This window comes from Osmerus eperlanus, chromosome 27 (genome assembly GCF_963692335.1).
Source record: "Osmerus eperlanus chromosome 27, fOsmEpe2.1, whole genome shotgun sequence".
Taxonomy (NCBI): Eukaryota; Metazoa; Chordata; class Actinopteri; order Osmeriformes; family Osmeridae; genus Osmerus; species Osmerus eperlanus.
Window position 1 is genome coordinate 6,834,521 of NC_085044.1, and position 9,946 is coordinate 6,844,466.

Genomic DNA, 9,946 nt, shown 5'->3' on the forward strand with positions numbered 1-9,946 from the left:
AGCAGGCAGACCCCCATTTTAAGAGAGGTCTCAAAACAGATTTCCCTGACCGGGAATCGAACCCGGGCCGCGGCGGTGAGAGCGCCGAATCCTAGCCACTAGACCACCAGGGAGAGCTTGGCTTCCTCTGCTCGCTGTCAAAGATGAGGACCAAGTTTCAAAATGAAGCAAGGCAAAGGCAGAGCTTTCCACTGACCCTTAAGTTCCCTGACCGGTAATCGAACCCAGGCCGCGGCGGTGAAAGCGCCGAATCCTAGCCACTAGACCACCAGGGAGAGCTTGGCTTCCTCTGCTCGCTGTCAAAGATGAGGACCAAGTTGCAAAACGAAGCAAGGCAAAGCTTTCCACTGACCCTTAAGTTCCCTGACCGGGAATCGAACCCGGGCCGCGGCGGTGAAAGCTCCGAATCCTAGCCACTAGACCACCAGGGAGAGCTTGGCTTCCTCTGCTCGCTGTCAAAGATGAGGACCAAGTTGCAAGGCAAAGGCAGAGCTTTCCACTGACCCTTAAGTTCCCTGACCGGGAATCGAACCCGGGCCGCGGCGGTGAGAGCGCCGAATCCTAGCCACTAGACCACCAGGGAGACTCTTAAAAGAGGATTGCCTCAGCAAGGGCTTTTTTTCTTGCGTGTCTGAACTGGAGGATGGGAGATCGCATGCCTTCCTCGCAAAAAAAACCTGCCACTCGCTCACCCTTCGATAGCTCAGTTGGTGGAGCGGAGGACTGTAGGTCAAAAGCGGTTAGAAATCCTTAGGTCGCTGGTTCATATCCGGCTCGAAGGAGGGATGTTTTGGCCTAAAAATGTGGCTTATCTGGCGACAATGTAGCTCTTTCAGCAGGCAGACCCCCATTTTAAGAGAGGTCTCAAAACAGATTTCCCTGACCGGGAATCGAACCCGGGCCGCGGCAGTGAGAGCGCCGAATCCTAGCCACTAGACCACCAGGGAGAGCTAGGCTTCCTCTGCTCGCTGTCAAAGATGAGGACCAAGTTGCAAGGCAAAGGCAGAGCTTTCCAGTGACCCTTAAGTACCCTGACCGGGAATCGAACCCGGGCCGCGGCGGTGAAAGCACCGAATCCTAGCCACTAGACCACCAGGGAGACTCTTAAAAGAGGATTGCCTCAGCAAGGGCTTTTTTTCTTGCGTGTCTGAACTGGAGGATGGGAGATCGCATGCCTTCCTCGCAAATAAAACCTGCCACTCGCTCACCCTTCGGTAGCTCAGTTGGTAGAGCGGAGGACTGTAGGTCAAAAGCGGTTAGAAATCCTTAGGTCGCTGGTTCAAATCCGGCTCGAAGGAGGGATGTTTTGGCCTAAAAATGTGGCCTATCTGGCGACAATGCAGCTCTCTCATCAGTCAGACCCCCATTTTAAGAGAGGTCTCAAAACAGATTTCCCTGACCGGGAATCGAACCCGGGCCACGGCGGTGAGAGCGCCGAATCCTAGCCACTACACCACCAGGGAGAGCTTGGCTTCCTCTGCTCGCTGTCAAAGATGAGGACCAAGTTGCAAAATGAAGCAAGGCAAAGGCAGAGCTTTCCACTGACCCTTAAGTTCCCTGACCGGGAATCGAACCCGGGCCGCGGCGGTGAAAGCGCCGAATCCTAGCCACTAGACCACCAGGGAGAGCTTGGCTTCCTCTGCTCGCTGTCAAAGATGAGGACCAAGTTGCAAAACGAAGCAAGGCAAAGCTTTCCACTGACCCTGACCGGGAATCAAACCCGGGCCGCGGCGGTGAAAGCGCCGAATCCTAGCCACTAGACCACCAGGGAGAGCTTGGCTTCCTCTGCTCGCTGTCAAAGATGAGGACCAAGTTGCAAGGCAAAGGCAGAGCTTTCCACTGACCCTTAAGTTCCCTGACCGGGAATCGAACCCGGGCCGCGGCGGTGAGAGCGCCGAATCCTAGCCACTAGACCACCAGGGAGACTCTTAAAAGAGGATTGCCTCAGCAAGGGCTTTTTTTCTTGCGTGTCTGAACTGGAGGATGGGAGATCGCATGCCTTCCTCGCAAATAAAACCCTCCACTCGCTCAACCTTCGATAGCTCAGTTGGTAGAGCGGAGGACTGTAGGTCAAAAGCGGTTAGAAATCCTTAGGTCGCTGGTTCATATCCGGCTCGAAGGAGGGATGTTTTGGCCTAAAAATGTGGCCTATCTGGCGACAATGCAGCTCTTTCAGCAGGCAGACCCCCATTTTAAGAGAGGTCTCAAAACAGATTTCCCTGACCGGGAATTGAACCCGGGCCGCGGCGGTGAGAGCGCCGAATCCTAGCCACTAGACCACCAGGGAGACTCTTAAAACAGGATTGCCTCAGCAAGTGCTTTTTTTCTTGCGTGTCTGAACTGGAGGATGGGAGATCGCATGCCTTCCTCGCAAATAAAACCTGCCATTCGCTCAACCTTCGATAGCTCAGTTGGTAGAGCGGAGGACTGTAGGTCAAAAGCGGTTAGAAATCCTTAGGTCGCTGGTTCAACTCCGGCTCGAAGGAGGGATGTTTTGGCCTAAAAATGTGGCCTATCTGGCGACAATGCAGCTCTCTCAGCAGGCAGACCCCCATTTTAAGAGAGGTCTCAAAACAGATTTCCCTGACCGGGAATTGAACCCGGGCCGCGGCGGTGAGAGCGCCGAATCCTAGCCACTAGACCACCAGGGAGACTCTTAAAACAGGATTGCCTCAGCAAGTGCTTTTTTTCTTGCGTGTCTGAACTGGAGGATGGGAGATCGCATGCCTTCCTCGCAAATAAAACCTGCCACTCGCTCACCCTTCGGTAGCTCAGTTGGTAGAGCGGAGGACTGTAGGTCAAAAGCGGTTAGAAATCCTTAGGTCGCTGGTTCATATCCGGCTCGAAGGAGGGATGTTTTGGCCTAAAAATGTGGCCTATCTGGCGACAACGCAGCTCTTTCAGCAGGCAGACCCCCATTTTAAGAGAGGTCTCAAAACAGATTTCCCTGACCGGGAATTGAACCCGGGCCGCGGCGGTGAGAGCGCCGAATCCTAGCCACTAGACCACCAGGGAGACTCTTAAAACAGGATTGCCTCAGCAAGTGCTTTTTTTCTTGCGTGTCTGAACTGGAGGATGGGAGATCGCATGCCTTCCTCGCAAATAAAACCTGCCATTCGCTCAACCTTCGATAGCTCAGTTGGTAGAGCGGAGGACTGTAGGTCAAAAGCGGTTAGAAATCCTTAGGTCGCTGGTTCAACTCCGGCTCGAAGGAGGGATGTTTTGGCCTAAAAATGTGGCCTATCTGGCGACAATGCAGCTCTCTCAGCAGGCAGACCCCCATTTTAAGAGAGGTCTCAAAACAGATTTCCCTGACCGGGAATCGAACCCGGGCCGCGGCGGTGAGAGCGCCGAATCCTAGCCACTAGACCACCAGGGAGAGCTTGGCTTCCTCTGCTCGCTGTCAAAGATGAGGACCAAGTTTCAAAATGAAGCAAGGCAAAGGCAGAGCTTTCCACTGACCCTTAAGTTCCCTGACCGGTAATCGAACCCAGGCCGCGGCGGTGAAAGCGCCGAATCCTAGCCACTAGACCACCAGGGAGAGCTTGGCTTCCTCTGCTCGCTGTCAAAGATGAGGACCAAGTTGCAAAACGAAGCAAGGCAAAGCTTTCCACTGACCCTTAAGTTCCCTGACCGGGAATCGAACCCGGGCCGCGGCGGTGAAAGCTCCGAATCCTAGCCACTAGACCACCAGGGAGAGCTTGGCTTCCTCTGCTCGCTGTCAAAGATGAGGACCAAGTTGCAAGGCAAAGGCAGAGCTTTCCACTGACCCTTAAGTTCCCTGACCGGGAATCGAACCCGGGCCGCGGCGGTGAAAGCGCCGAATCCTAGCCTCTAGACCACCAGGGAGACTCTTAAAAGAGGATTGCCTCAGCAAGGGCTTTTTTTCTTGCGTGTCTGAACTGGAGGATGGGAGATCGCATGCCTTCCTCGCAAATAAAACCTGCCACTCGCTCACCCTTCGATAGCTCAGTTGGTGGAGCGGAGGACTGTAGGTCAAAACGGTTAGAAATCCTTAGGTCGCTGGTTCATATCCGGCTCGAAGGAGGGATGTTTTGGCCTAAAAATGTGGCCTATCTGGCGACAACGCAGCTCTTTCAGCAGGCAGACCCCCATTTTAAGAGAGGTCTCAAAACAGATTTCCCTGACCGGGAATTGAACCCGGGCCGCGGCGGTGAGAGCGCCGAATCCTAGCCACTAGACCACCAGGGAGACTCTTAAAACAGGATTGCCTCAGCAAGTGCTTTTTTTCTTGCGTGTCTGAACTGGAGGATGGGAGATCGCATGCCTTCCTCGCAAATAAAACCAGCCATTCGCTCAACCTTCGATAGCTCAGTTGGTAGAGCGGAGGACTGTAGGTCAAAAGCGGTTAGAAATCCTTAGGTTGCTGGTTCAACTCCGGCTCGAAGGAGGGATGTTTTGGCCTAAAAATGTGGCCTATCTGGCGACAATGCAGCTCTCTCAGCAGGCAGACCCCCATTTTAAGAGAGGTCTCAAAACAGATTTCCCTGACCGGGAATCAAACCCGGGCCGCGGCGGTGAGAGCGCCAAATCCTAGCCACTAGACCACCAGGGAGAGCTTGGCTTCCTCTGCTCGCTGTCAAAGATGAGGACCAAGTTGCAAAATGAAGCAAGGCAAAGGCAGAGCTTTCCACTGACCCTTAAGTTCCCTGACCGGTAATCGAACCCAGGCCGCGGCGGTGAAAGCGCCGAATCCTAGCCACTAGACCACCAGGGAGAGCTTGGCTTCCTCTGCTCGCTGTCAAAGATGAGGACCAAGTTGCAAGGCAAAGGCAGAGCTTTCCACTGACCCTTAAGTTCCCAGACCGGGAATCGAACCCGGGCCGCGGCGGTGAGAGCGCCGAATCCTAGCCACTAGACCACCAGGGAGACTCTTAAAAGAGGATTGCCTCAGCAAGGGCTTTTTTTCTTGCGTGTCTGAACTGGAGGATGGGAGATCGCATGCCTTCCTCGCAAAAAAAACCTGCCACTCGCTCACCCTTCGATAGCTCAGTTGGGGGAGCGGAGCACTGTAGGTCAAAAGCGGTTAGAAATCCTTAGGTCGCTGGTTCATATCCGGCTCGAAGGAGGGATGTTTTGGCCTAAAAATGTGGCCTATCTGGCGACAATGCAGCTCTCTCAGCAGGCAGACCCCCATTTTAAGAGAGGTCTCAAAACAGATTTCCCTGACCGGGAATTGAACCCGGGCCGCGGCGGTGAGAGCGCCGAATCCTAGCCACTAGACCACCAGGGAGAGCTAGGCTTCCTCTGCTCGCTGTCAAAGATGAGGACCAAGTTGCAAGGCAAAGGCAGAGCTTTCCAGTGACCCTTAAGTACCCTGACCGGGAATCGAACCCGGGCCGCGGCGGTGAAAGCACCGAATCCTAGCCACTAGACCACCAGGGAGACTCTTAAAAGAGGATTGCATCAGCAAGGGCTTTTTTTCTTGCGTGTCTGAACTGGAGGATGGGAGATCGCATGCCTTCCTCGCAAATAAAACCTGCCACTCGCTCACCCTTCGGTAGCTCAGTTGGTAGAGCGGAGGACTGTAGGTCAAAAGCGGTTAGAAATCCTTAGGTCGCTGGTTCAAATCCGGCTCGAAGGAGGGATGTTTTGGCCTAAAAATGTGGCCTATCTGGCGACAATGCAGCTCTCTCATCAGTCAGACCCCCATTTTAAGAGAGGTCTCAAAACAGATTTCCCTGACCGGGAATCGAACCCGGGCCACGGCGGTGAGAGCGCCGAATCCTAGCCACTAGACCACCAGGGAGAGCTTGGCTTCCTCTGCTCGCTGTCAAAGATGAGGACCAAGTTGCAAAATGAAGCAAGGCAAAGGCAGAGCTTTCCACTGACCCTTAAGTTCCCTGACCGGGAATCGAACCCGGGCCGCGGCGGTGAAAGCGCCAAATCCTAGCCACTAGACCACCAGGGAGAGCTTGGCTTCCTCTGCTCGCTGTCAAAGATGAGGACCAAGTTGCAAAACGAAGCAAGGTAAAGCTTTCCACTGACCCTTAAGTTCCCTGACCGGGAATCGAACCCGGGCCGCAGCGGTGAAAGCGCCGAATCCTAGCCACTAGACCACCAGGGAGAGCTTGGCTTCCTCTGCTCGCTGTCAAAGATGAGGACCAAGTTGCAAGGCAAAGGCAGAGCTTTCCACTGACCCTTAAGTTCCCTGACCGGGAATCGAACCCGGGCCGCGGCGGTGAGAGCTCCGAATCCTAGCCACTAGACCACCAGGGAGACTCTTAAAAGAGGATTGCCTCAGCAAGGGCTTTTTTTCTTGCGTGTCTGAACTGGAGGATGGGAGATCGCATGCCTTCCTCGCAAATAAAACCCTCCACTCGCTCAACCTTCGATAGCTCAGTTGGTAGAGCGGAGGACTGTAGGTCAAAAGCGGTTAGAAATCCTTAGGTCGCTGGTTCATATCCGGCTCGAAGGAGGGATGTTTTGGCCTAAAAATGTGGCCTATCTGGCGACAATGCAGCTCTTTCAGCAGGCAGACCCCCATTTTAAGAGAGGTCTCAAAACAGATTTCCCTGACCGGGAATTGAACCCGGGCCGCGGCGGTGAGAGCGCCGAATCCTAGCCACTAGACCACCAGGGAGACTCTTAAAACAGGATTGCCTCAGCAAGTGCTTTTTTTCTTGCGTGTCTGAACTGGAGGATGGGAGATCGCATGCCTTCCTCGCAAATAAAACCTGCCATTCGCTCAACCTTAGATAGCTCAGTTGGTAGAGCGGAGGACTGTAGGTCAAAAGCGGTTAGAAATCCTTAGGTTGCTGGTTCAACTCCGGCTCGAAGGAGGGATGTTTTGGCCTAAAAATGTGGCCTATCTGGCGACAATGCAGCTCTCTCAGCAGGCAGACCCCCATTTTAAGAGAGGTCTCAAAACAGATTTCCCTGACCGGGAATCGAACCCGGGCCGCGGCGGTGAGAGCGCCGAATCCTAGCCACTAGACCACCAGGGAGAGCTTGGCTTCCTCTGCTCGCTGTCAAAGATGAGGACCAAGTTGCAAAATGAAGCAAGGCAAAGGCAGAGCTTTCCACTGACCCTTAAGTTCCCTGACCGGTAATCGAACCCAGGCCGCGGCGGTGAAAGCGCCGAATCCTAGCCACTAGACCACCAGGGAGAGCTTGGCTTCCTCTGCTCGCTGTCAAAGATGAGGACCAAGTTGCAAAACGAAGCAAGGCAAAGCTTTCCACTGACCCTTAAGTTCCCTGACCGGGAATCGAACCCGGGCCGCGGCGGTGAAAGCTCCGAATACTAGCCACTAGACCACCAGGGAGAGCTTGGCTTCCTCTGCTCGCTGTCAAAGATGAGGACCAAGTTGCAAGGCAAAGGCAGAGCTTTCCACTGACCCTTAAGTTCTCTGACCGGGAATCGAACCCAGGCCGCGGCGGTGAAAGCACCGAATCCTAGCCTCTAGACCACCAGGGAGACTCTTAAAACAGGATTGCCTCAGCAAGGGCTTTTTTTCTTGCGTGTCTGAACTGGAGGATGGGAGATCGCATGCCTTCCTCGCAAATAAAACCTGCCACTCGCTCACCCTTCGATAGCTCAGTTGGTGGAGCGGAGGACTGTAGGTCAAAAGCGGTTAGAAATCCTTAGGTCGCTGGTTCATATCCGGCTCGAAGGAGGGATGTTTTGGCCTAAAAATGTGGCCTATCTGGCGACAATGCAGCTCTTTCAGCAGGCAGACCCCCATTTTAAGAGAGGTCTCAAAACAGATTTCCCTGACCGGGAATTGAACCCGGGCCGCGGCGGTGAGAGCGCCGAATCCTAGCCACTAGACCACCAGGGAGACTCTTAAACAGGATTGCCTCAGCAAGTGCTTTTTTTCTTGCGTGTCTGAACTGGAGGATGGGAGATCGCATGCCTTCCTCGCAAATAAAACCTGCCATTCGCTCAACCTTCGATAGCTCAGTTGGTAGAGCGGAGGACTGTAGGTCAAAAGCGGTTAGAAATCCTTAGGTCGCTGGTTCAACTCCGGCTCGAAGGAGGGATGTTTTGGCCTAAAAATGTGGCCTATCTGGCGACAATGCAGCTCTCTCAGCAGGCAGACCCCCATTTTAAGAGAGGTCTCAAAACAGATTTCCCTGACCGGGAATTGAACCCGGGCCGCGGCGGTGAGAGCGCCGAATCCTAGCCACTAGACCACCAGGGAGACTCTTAAAACAGGATTGCCTCAGCAAGTGCTTTTTTTCTTGCGTGTCTGAACTGGAGGATGGGAGATCGCATGCCTTCCTCGCAAATAAAACCTGCCACTCGCTCACCCTTCGGTAGCTCAGTTGGTAGAGCGGAGGACTGTAGGTCAAAAGCGGTTAGAAATCCTTAGGTCGCTGGTTCAAATACGGCTCGAAGGAGGGATGTTTTGGCCTAAAAATGTGGCCTATCTGGCGACAATGCAGCTCTCTCAGCAGGCAGACCCCCATTTTAAGAGAGGTCTCAAAACAGATTTCCCTGACCGGGAATTGAACCCGGGCCGCGGCGGTGAGAGTGCCGAATCCTAGCCACTAGACCACCAGGGAGACTCTTAAAAGAGGATTGCCTCAGCAAGTGCTTTTTTTCTTGCGTGTCTGAACTGGAGGATGGGAGATCGCATGCCTTACTCGCAAATAAAACCTGCCATTCGCTCAACCTTCGATAGCTCAGTTGGTAGAGCGGAGGACTGTAGGTCAAAAGCGGTTAGAAATCCTTAGGTCGCTGGTTCAACTCCGGCTCGAAGGAGGGATGTTTTGGCCTAAAAATGTGGCCTATCTGGCGACAATGCAGCTCTCTCAGCAGGCAGACCCCCATTTTAAGAGAGGTCTCAAAACAGATTTCCCTGACCGGGAATCAAACCCGGGCCGCGGCGGTGAGAGCACCGAATCCTAGCCACTAGACCACCAGGGAGAGCTTGGCTTCCTCTGCTCGCTGTCAAAGATGAGGACCAAGTTGCAAAATGAAGCAAGGCAAAGGCAGAGCTTTCCACTGACCCTTAAGTTCCCTGACCGGTAATCGAACCCAGGCCGCGGCGGTGAAAGCGCCGAATCCTAGCCACTAGACCACCAGGGAGGGCTTGGCTTCCTCTGCTCGCTGTCAAAGATGAGGACCAAGTTGCAAAACGAAGCAAGGCAAAGCTTTCCACTGACCCTTAAGTTCCCTGACCGGGAATCGAACCCGGGCCGCGGCGGTGAAAGCTCCGAATCCTAGCCACTAGACCACCAGGGAGAGCTTGGCTTCCTCTGCTCGCTGTCAAAGATGAGGACCAAGTTGCAAGGCAAAGGCAGAGCTTTCCACTGACCCTTAAGTTCTCTGACCGGGAATCGAACCCAGGCCGCGGCGGTGAAAGCACCGAATCCTAGCCACTAGACCACCAGGGAGACTCTTAAAACAGGATTGCCTCAGCAAGTGCTTTTTTTCTTGCGTGTCTGAACTGGAGGATGGGAGATCGCATGCCTTCCTCGCAAATAAAACCTGCCATTCGCTCAACCTTCGATAGCTCAGTTGGTAGAGCGGAGGACTGTAGGTCAAAAGCGGTTAGAAATCCTTAGGTCGCTGGTTCAACTCCGGCTCGAAGGAGGGATGTTTTGGCCTAAAAATGTGGCCTATCTGGCGACAATGCAGCTCTCTCAGCAGGCAGACCCCCATTTTAAGAGAGGTCTCAAAACAGATTTCCCTGACCGGGAATTGAACCCGGGCCGCGGCGGTGAGAGCGCCGAATCCTAGCCACTAGACCACCAGGGAGACTCTTAAAACAGGATTGCCTCAGCAAGTGCTTTTTTTCTTGCGTGTCTGAACTGGAGGATGGGAGATCGCATGCCTTCCTCGCAAATAAAACCTGCCACTCGCTCACCCTTCGGTAGCTCAGTTGGTAGAGCGGAGGACTGTAGGTCAAAAGCGGTTAGAAATCCTTAGGTCGCTGGTTCATATCCGGCTCGAAGGAGGGATGTTTTGGCCTAAAAA

At 53.9% G+C, this 9,946-nt stretch overlaps 54 non-coding genes across 54 annotated transcripts; 17 read left to right on the forward strand and 37 right to left on the reverse strand.

Annotated features, from left to right (window-relative positions):
* Positions 1 to 41: 41 nt before the first annotated feature.
* Positions 42 to 113, reverse strand: trnae-cuc (transfer RNA glutamic acid (anticodon CUC)). Its single transcript has one exon. It is a non-coding gene; the product is annotated as a tRNA-Glu (tRNA).
* A 90-nt stretch (positions 114 to 203) lies between these two features.
* Positions 204 to 275, reverse strand: trnae-uuc (transfer RNA glutamic acid (anticodon UUC)). Its single transcript has one exon. It is a non-coding gene; the product is annotated as a tRNA-Glu (tRNA).
* Positions 276 to 359: 84 nt separating this feature from the next.
* trnae-uuc (transfer RNA glutamic acid (anticodon UUC)) lies at positions 360 to 431 on the reverse strand. The gene has a single exon. It is a non-coding gene; the product is annotated as a tRNA-Glu (tRNA).
* Positions 432 to 511: 80 nt separating this feature from the next.
* On the reverse strand, positions 512 to 583 carry trnae-cuc (transfer RNA glutamic acid (anticodon CUC)). Its single transcript has one exon. It is a non-coding gene; the product is annotated as a tRNA-Glu (tRNA).
* A 109-nt stretch (positions 584 to 692) lies between these two features.
* On the forward strand, positions 693 to 782 carry trnay-gua (transfer RNA tyrosine (anticodon GUA)). The gene is given in 2 exon segments: positions 693 to 729; positions 747 to 782. It is a non-coding gene; the product is annotated as a tRNA-Tyr (tRNA).
* Positions 783 to 875: 93 nt separating this feature from the next.
* Positions 876 to 947, reverse strand: trnae-cuc (transfer RNA glutamic acid (anticodon CUC)). Its single transcript has one exon. It is a non-coding gene; the product is annotated as a tRNA-Glu (tRNA).
* An 80-nt stretch (positions 948 to 1,027) lies between these two features.
* On the reverse strand, positions 1,028 to 1,099 carry trnae-uuc (transfer RNA glutamic acid (anticodon UUC)). The gene has a single exon. It is a non-coding gene; the product is annotated as a tRNA-Glu (tRNA).
* Positions 1,100 to 1,208: 109 nt separating this feature from the next.
* trnay-gua (transfer RNA tyrosine (anticodon GUA)) lies at positions 1,209 to 1,298 on the forward strand. Its single transcript is given in 2 exon segments — positions 1,209 to 1,245; positions 1,263 to 1,298. It is a non-coding gene; the product is annotated as a tRNA-Tyr (tRNA).
* Positions 1,299 to 1,391: 93 nt separating this feature from the next.
* On the reverse strand, positions 1,392 to 1,463 carry trnae-cuc (transfer RNA glutamic acid (anticodon CUC)). Its single transcript has one exon. It is a non-coding gene; the product is annotated as a tRNA-Glu (tRNA).
* Positions 1,464 to 1,553: 90 nt separating this feature from the next.
* trnae-uuc (transfer RNA glutamic acid (anticodon UUC)) lies at positions 1,554 to 1,625 on the reverse strand. Its single transcript has one exon. It is a non-coding gene; the product is annotated as a tRNA-Glu (tRNA).
* A 226-nt stretch (positions 1,626 to 1,851) lies between these two features.
* On the reverse strand, positions 1,852 to 1,923 carry trnae-cuc (transfer RNA glutamic acid (anticodon CUC)). The gene has a single exon. It is a non-coding gene; the product is annotated as a tRNA-Glu (tRNA).
* Positions 1,924 to 2,032: 109 nt separating this feature from the next.
* On the forward strand, positions 2,033 to 2,122 carry trnay-gua (transfer RNA tyrosine (anticodon GUA)). Its single transcript is given in 2 exon segments — positions 2,033 to 2,069; positions 2,087 to 2,122. It is a non-coding gene; the product is annotated as a tRNA-Tyr (tRNA).
* A 93-nt stretch (positions 2,123 to 2,215) lies between these two features.
* trnae-cuc (transfer RNA glutamic acid (anticodon CUC)) lies at positions 2,216 to 2,287 on the reverse strand. The gene has a single exon. It is a non-coding gene; the product is annotated as a tRNA-Glu (tRNA).
* A 109-nt stretch (positions 2,288 to 2,396) lies between these two features.
* Positions 2,397 to 2,486, forward strand: trnay-gua (transfer RNA tyrosine (anticodon GUA)). Its single transcript is given in 2 exon segments — positions 2,397 to 2,433; positions 2,451 to 2,486. It is a non-coding gene; the product is annotated as a tRNA-Tyr (tRNA).
* Positions 2,487 to 2,579: 93 nt separating this feature from the next.
* Positions 2,580 to 2,651, reverse strand: trnae-cuc (transfer RNA glutamic acid (anticodon CUC)). Its single transcript has one exon. It is a non-coding gene; the product is annotated as a tRNA-Glu (tRNA).
* Positions 2,652 to 2,760: 109 nt separating this feature from the next.
* Positions 2,761 to 2,850, forward strand: trnay-gua (transfer RNA tyrosine (anticodon GUA)). The gene is given in 2 exon segments: positions 2,761 to 2,797; positions 2,815 to 2,850. It is a non-coding gene; the product is annotated as a tRNA-Tyr (tRNA).
* Positions 2,851 to 2,943: 93 nt separating this feature from the next.
* Positions 2,944 to 3,015, reverse strand: trnae-cuc (transfer RNA glutamic acid (anticodon CUC)). The gene has a single exon. It is a non-coding gene; the product is annotated as a tRNA-Glu (tRNA).
* Positions 3,016 to 3,124: 109 nt separating this feature from the next.
* Positions 3,125 to 3,214, forward strand: trnay-gua (transfer RNA tyrosine (anticodon GUA)). The gene is given in 2 exon segments: positions 3,125 to 3,161; positions 3,179 to 3,214. It is a non-coding gene; the product is annotated as a tRNA-Tyr (tRNA).
* A 93-nt stretch (positions 3,215 to 3,307) lies between these two features.
* Positions 3,308 to 3,379, reverse strand: trnae-cuc (transfer RNA glutamic acid (anticodon CUC)). The gene has a single exon. It is a non-coding gene; the product is annotated as a tRNA-Glu (tRNA).
* A 90-nt stretch (positions 3,380 to 3,469) lies between these two features.
* trnae-uuc (transfer RNA glutamic acid (anticodon UUC)) lies at positions 3,470 to 3,541 on the reverse strand. The gene has a single exon. It is a non-coding gene; the product is annotated as a tRNA-Glu (tRNA).
* Positions 3,542 to 3,625: 84 nt separating this feature from the next.
* Positions 3,626 to 3,697, reverse strand: trnae-uuc (transfer RNA glutamic acid (anticodon UUC)). The gene has a single exon. It is a non-coding gene; the product is annotated as a tRNA-Glu (tRNA).
* Positions 3,698 to 3,777: 80 nt separating this feature from the next.
* Positions 3,778 to 3,849, reverse strand: trnae-uuc (transfer RNA glutamic acid (anticodon UUC)). The gene has a single exon. It is a non-coding gene; the product is annotated as a tRNA-Glu (tRNA).
* Positions 3,850 to 3,958: 109 nt separating this feature from the next.
* trnay-gua (transfer RNA tyrosine (anticodon GUA)) lies at positions 3,959 to 4,047 on the forward strand. Its single transcript is given in 2 exon segments — positions 3,959 to 3,995; positions 4,012 to 4,047. It is a non-coding gene; the product is annotated as a tRNA-Tyr (tRNA).
* A 93-nt stretch (positions 4,048 to 4,140) lies between these two features.
* trnae-cuc (transfer RNA glutamic acid (anticodon CUC)) lies at positions 4,141 to 4,212 on the reverse strand. The gene has a single exon. It is a non-coding gene; the product is annotated as a tRNA-Glu (tRNA).
* Positions 4,213 to 4,321: 109 nt separating this feature from the next.
* Positions 4,322 to 4,411, forward strand: trnay-gua (transfer RNA tyrosine (anticodon GUA)). The gene is given in 2 exon segments: positions 4,322 to 4,358; positions 4,376 to 4,411. It is a non-coding gene; the product is annotated as a tRNA-Tyr (tRNA).
* A 93-nt stretch (positions 4,412 to 4,504) lies between these two features.
* Positions 4,505 to 4,576, reverse strand: trnae-cuc (transfer RNA glutamic acid (anticodon CUC)). The gene has a single exon. It is a non-coding gene; the product is annotated as a tRNA-Glu (tRNA).
* A 90-nt stretch (positions 4,577 to 4,666) lies between these two features.
* trnae-uuc (transfer RNA glutamic acid (anticodon UUC)) lies at positions 4,667 to 4,738 on the reverse strand. The gene has a single exon. It is a non-coding gene; the product is annotated as a tRNA-Glu (tRNA).
* Positions 4,739 to 4,818: 80 nt separating this feature from the next.
* Positions 4,819 to 4,890, reverse strand: trnae-cuc (transfer RNA glutamic acid (anticodon CUC)). Its single transcript has one exon. It is a non-coding gene; the product is annotated as a tRNA-Glu (tRNA).
* A 292-nt stretch (positions 4,891 to 5,182) lies between these two features.
* On the reverse strand, positions 5,183 to 5,254 carry trnae-cuc (transfer RNA glutamic acid (anticodon CUC)). The gene has a single exon. It is a non-coding gene; the product is annotated as a tRNA-Glu (tRNA).
* Positions 5,255 to 5,334: 80 nt separating this feature from the next.
* On the reverse strand, positions 5,335 to 5,406 carry trnae-uuc (transfer RNA glutamic acid (anticodon UUC)). The gene has a single exon. It is a non-coding gene; the product is annotated as a tRNA-Glu (tRNA).
* Positions 5,407 to 5,515: 109 nt separating this feature from the next.
* trnay-gua (transfer RNA tyrosine (anticodon GUA)) lies at positions 5,516 to 5,605 on the forward strand. The gene is given in 2 exon segments: positions 5,516 to 5,552; positions 5,570 to 5,605. It is a non-coding gene; the product is annotated as a tRNA-Tyr (tRNA).
* Positions 5,606 to 5,698: 93 nt separating this feature from the next.
* Positions 5,699 to 5,770, reverse strand: trnae-cuc (transfer RNA glutamic acid (anticodon CUC)). Its single transcript has one exon. It is a non-coding gene; the product is annotated as a tRNA-Glu (tRNA).
* A 90-nt stretch (positions 5,771 to 5,860) lies between these two features.
* On the reverse strand, positions 5,861 to 5,932 carry trnae-uuc (transfer RNA glutamic acid (anticodon UUC)). The gene has a single exon. It is a non-coding gene; the product is annotated as a tRNA-Glu (tRNA).
* An 84-nt stretch (positions 5,933 to 6,016) lies between these two features.
* Positions 6,017 to 6,088, reverse strand: trnae-uuc (transfer RNA glutamic acid (anticodon UUC)). Its single transcript has one exon. It is a non-coding gene; the product is annotated as a tRNA-Glu (tRNA).
* An 80-nt stretch (positions 6,089 to 6,168) lies between these two features.
* Positions 6,169 to 6,240, reverse strand: trnae-cuc (transfer RNA glutamic acid (anticodon CUC)). Its single transcript has one exon. It is a non-coding gene; the product is annotated as a tRNA-Glu (tRNA).
* Positions 6,241 to 6,349: 109 nt separating this feature from the next.
* Positions 6,350 to 6,439, forward strand: trnay-gua (transfer RNA tyrosine (anticodon GUA)). Its single transcript is given in 2 exon segments — positions 6,350 to 6,386; positions 6,404 to 6,439. It is a non-coding gene; the product is annotated as a tRNA-Tyr (tRNA).
* A 93-nt stretch (positions 6,440 to 6,532) lies between these two features.
* trnae-cuc (transfer RNA glutamic acid (anticodon CUC)) lies at positions 6,533 to 6,604 on the reverse strand. Its single transcript has one exon. It is a non-coding gene; the product is annotated as a tRNA-Glu (tRNA).
* A 109-nt stretch (positions 6,605 to 6,713) lies between these two features.
* trnay-gua (transfer RNA tyrosine (anticodon GUA)) lies at positions 6,714 to 6,803 on the forward strand. Its single transcript is given in 2 exon segments — positions 6,714 to 6,750; positions 6,768 to 6,803. It is a non-coding gene; the product is annotated as a tRNA-Tyr (tRNA).
* Positions 6,804 to 6,896: 93 nt separating this feature from the next.
* trnae-cuc (transfer RNA glutamic acid (anticodon CUC)) lies at positions 6,897 to 6,968 on the reverse strand. The gene has a single exon. It is a non-coding gene; the product is annotated as a tRNA-Glu (tRNA).
* Positions 6,969 to 7,058: 90 nt separating this feature from the next.
* Positions 7,059 to 7,130, reverse strand: trnae-uuc (transfer RNA glutamic acid (anticodon UUC)). Its single transcript has one exon. It is a non-coding gene; the product is annotated as a tRNA-Glu (tRNA).
* Positions 7,131 to 7,547: 417 nt separating this feature from the next.
* On the forward strand, positions 7,548 to 7,637 carry trnay-gua (transfer RNA tyrosine (anticodon GUA)). Its single transcript is given in 2 exon segments — positions 7,548 to 7,584; positions 7,602 to 7,637. It is a non-coding gene; the product is annotated as a tRNA-Tyr (tRNA).
* A 93-nt stretch (positions 7,638 to 7,730) lies between these two features.
* On the reverse strand, positions 7,731 to 7,802 carry trnae-cuc (transfer RNA glutamic acid (anticodon CUC)). The gene has a single exon. It is a non-coding gene; the product is annotated as a tRNA-Glu (tRNA).
* A 108-nt stretch (positions 7,803 to 7,910) lies between these two features.
* Positions 7,911 to 8,000, forward strand: trnay-gua (transfer RNA tyrosine (anticodon GUA)). Its single transcript is given in 2 exon segments — positions 7,911 to 7,947; positions 7,965 to 8,000. It is a non-coding gene; the product is annotated as a tRNA-Tyr (tRNA).
* A 93-nt stretch (positions 8,001 to 8,093) lies between these two features.
* trnae-cuc (transfer RNA glutamic acid (anticodon CUC)) lies at positions 8,094 to 8,165 on the reverse strand. Its single transcript has one exon. It is a non-coding gene; the product is annotated as a tRNA-Glu (tRNA).
* Positions 8,166 to 8,274: 109 nt separating this feature from the next.
* On the forward strand, positions 8,275 to 8,364 carry trnay-gua (transfer RNA tyrosine (anticodon GUA)). The gene is given in 2 exon segments: positions 8,275 to 8,311; positions 8,329 to 8,364. It is a non-coding gene; the product is annotated as a tRNA-Tyr (tRNA).
* Positions 8,365 to 8,457: 93 nt separating this feature from the next.
* On the reverse strand, positions 8,458 to 8,529 carry trnae-cuc (transfer RNA glutamic acid (anticodon CUC)). Its single transcript has one exon. It is a non-coding gene; the product is annotated as a tRNA-Glu (tRNA).
* Positions 8,530 to 8,638: 109 nt separating this feature from the next.
* Positions 8,639 to 8,728, forward strand: trnay-gua (transfer RNA tyrosine (anticodon GUA)). The gene is given in 2 exon segments: positions 8,639 to 8,675; positions 8,693 to 8,728. It is a non-coding gene; the product is annotated as a tRNA-Tyr (tRNA).
* A 93-nt stretch (positions 8,729 to 8,821) lies between these two features.
* Positions 8,822 to 8,893, reverse strand: trnae-cuc (transfer RNA glutamic acid (anticodon CUC)). The gene has a single exon. It is a non-coding gene; the product is annotated as a tRNA-Glu (tRNA).
* Positions 8,894 to 8,983: 90 nt separating this feature from the next.
* trnae-uuc (transfer RNA glutamic acid (anticodon UUC)) lies at positions 8,984 to 9,055 on the reverse strand. The gene has a single exon. It is a non-coding gene; the product is annotated as a tRNA-Glu (tRNA).
* An 84-nt stretch (positions 9,056 to 9,139) lies between these two features.
* Positions 9,140 to 9,211, reverse strand: trnae-uuc (transfer RNA glutamic acid (anticodon UUC)). The gene has a single exon. It is a non-coding gene; the product is annotated as a tRNA-Glu (tRNA).
* Positions 9,212 to 9,291: 80 nt separating this feature from the next.
* Positions 9,292 to 9,363, reverse strand: trnae-uuc (transfer RNA glutamic acid (anticodon UUC)). Its single transcript has one exon. It is a non-coding gene; the product is annotated as a tRNA-Glu (tRNA).
* A 109-nt stretch (positions 9,364 to 9,472) lies between these two features.
* On the forward strand, positions 9,473 to 9,562 carry trnay-gua (transfer RNA tyrosine (anticodon GUA)). Its single transcript is given in 2 exon segments — positions 9,473 to 9,509; positions 9,527 to 9,562. It is a non-coding gene; the product is annotated as a tRNA-Tyr (tRNA).
* Positions 9,563 to 9,655: 93 nt separating this feature from the next.
* On the reverse strand, positions 9,656 to 9,727 carry trnae-cuc (transfer RNA glutamic acid (anticodon CUC)). The gene has a single exon. It is a non-coding gene; the product is annotated as a tRNA-Glu (tRNA).
* Positions 9,728 to 9,836: 109 nt separating this feature from the next.
* trnay-gua (transfer RNA tyrosine (anticodon GUA)) lies at positions 9,837 to 9,926 on the forward strand. The gene is given in 2 exon segments: positions 9,837 to 9,873; positions 9,891 to 9,926. It is a non-coding gene; the product is annotated as a tRNA-Tyr (tRNA).
* The last annotated feature ends 20 nt before the right edge of the window (positions 9,927 to 9,946 follow it).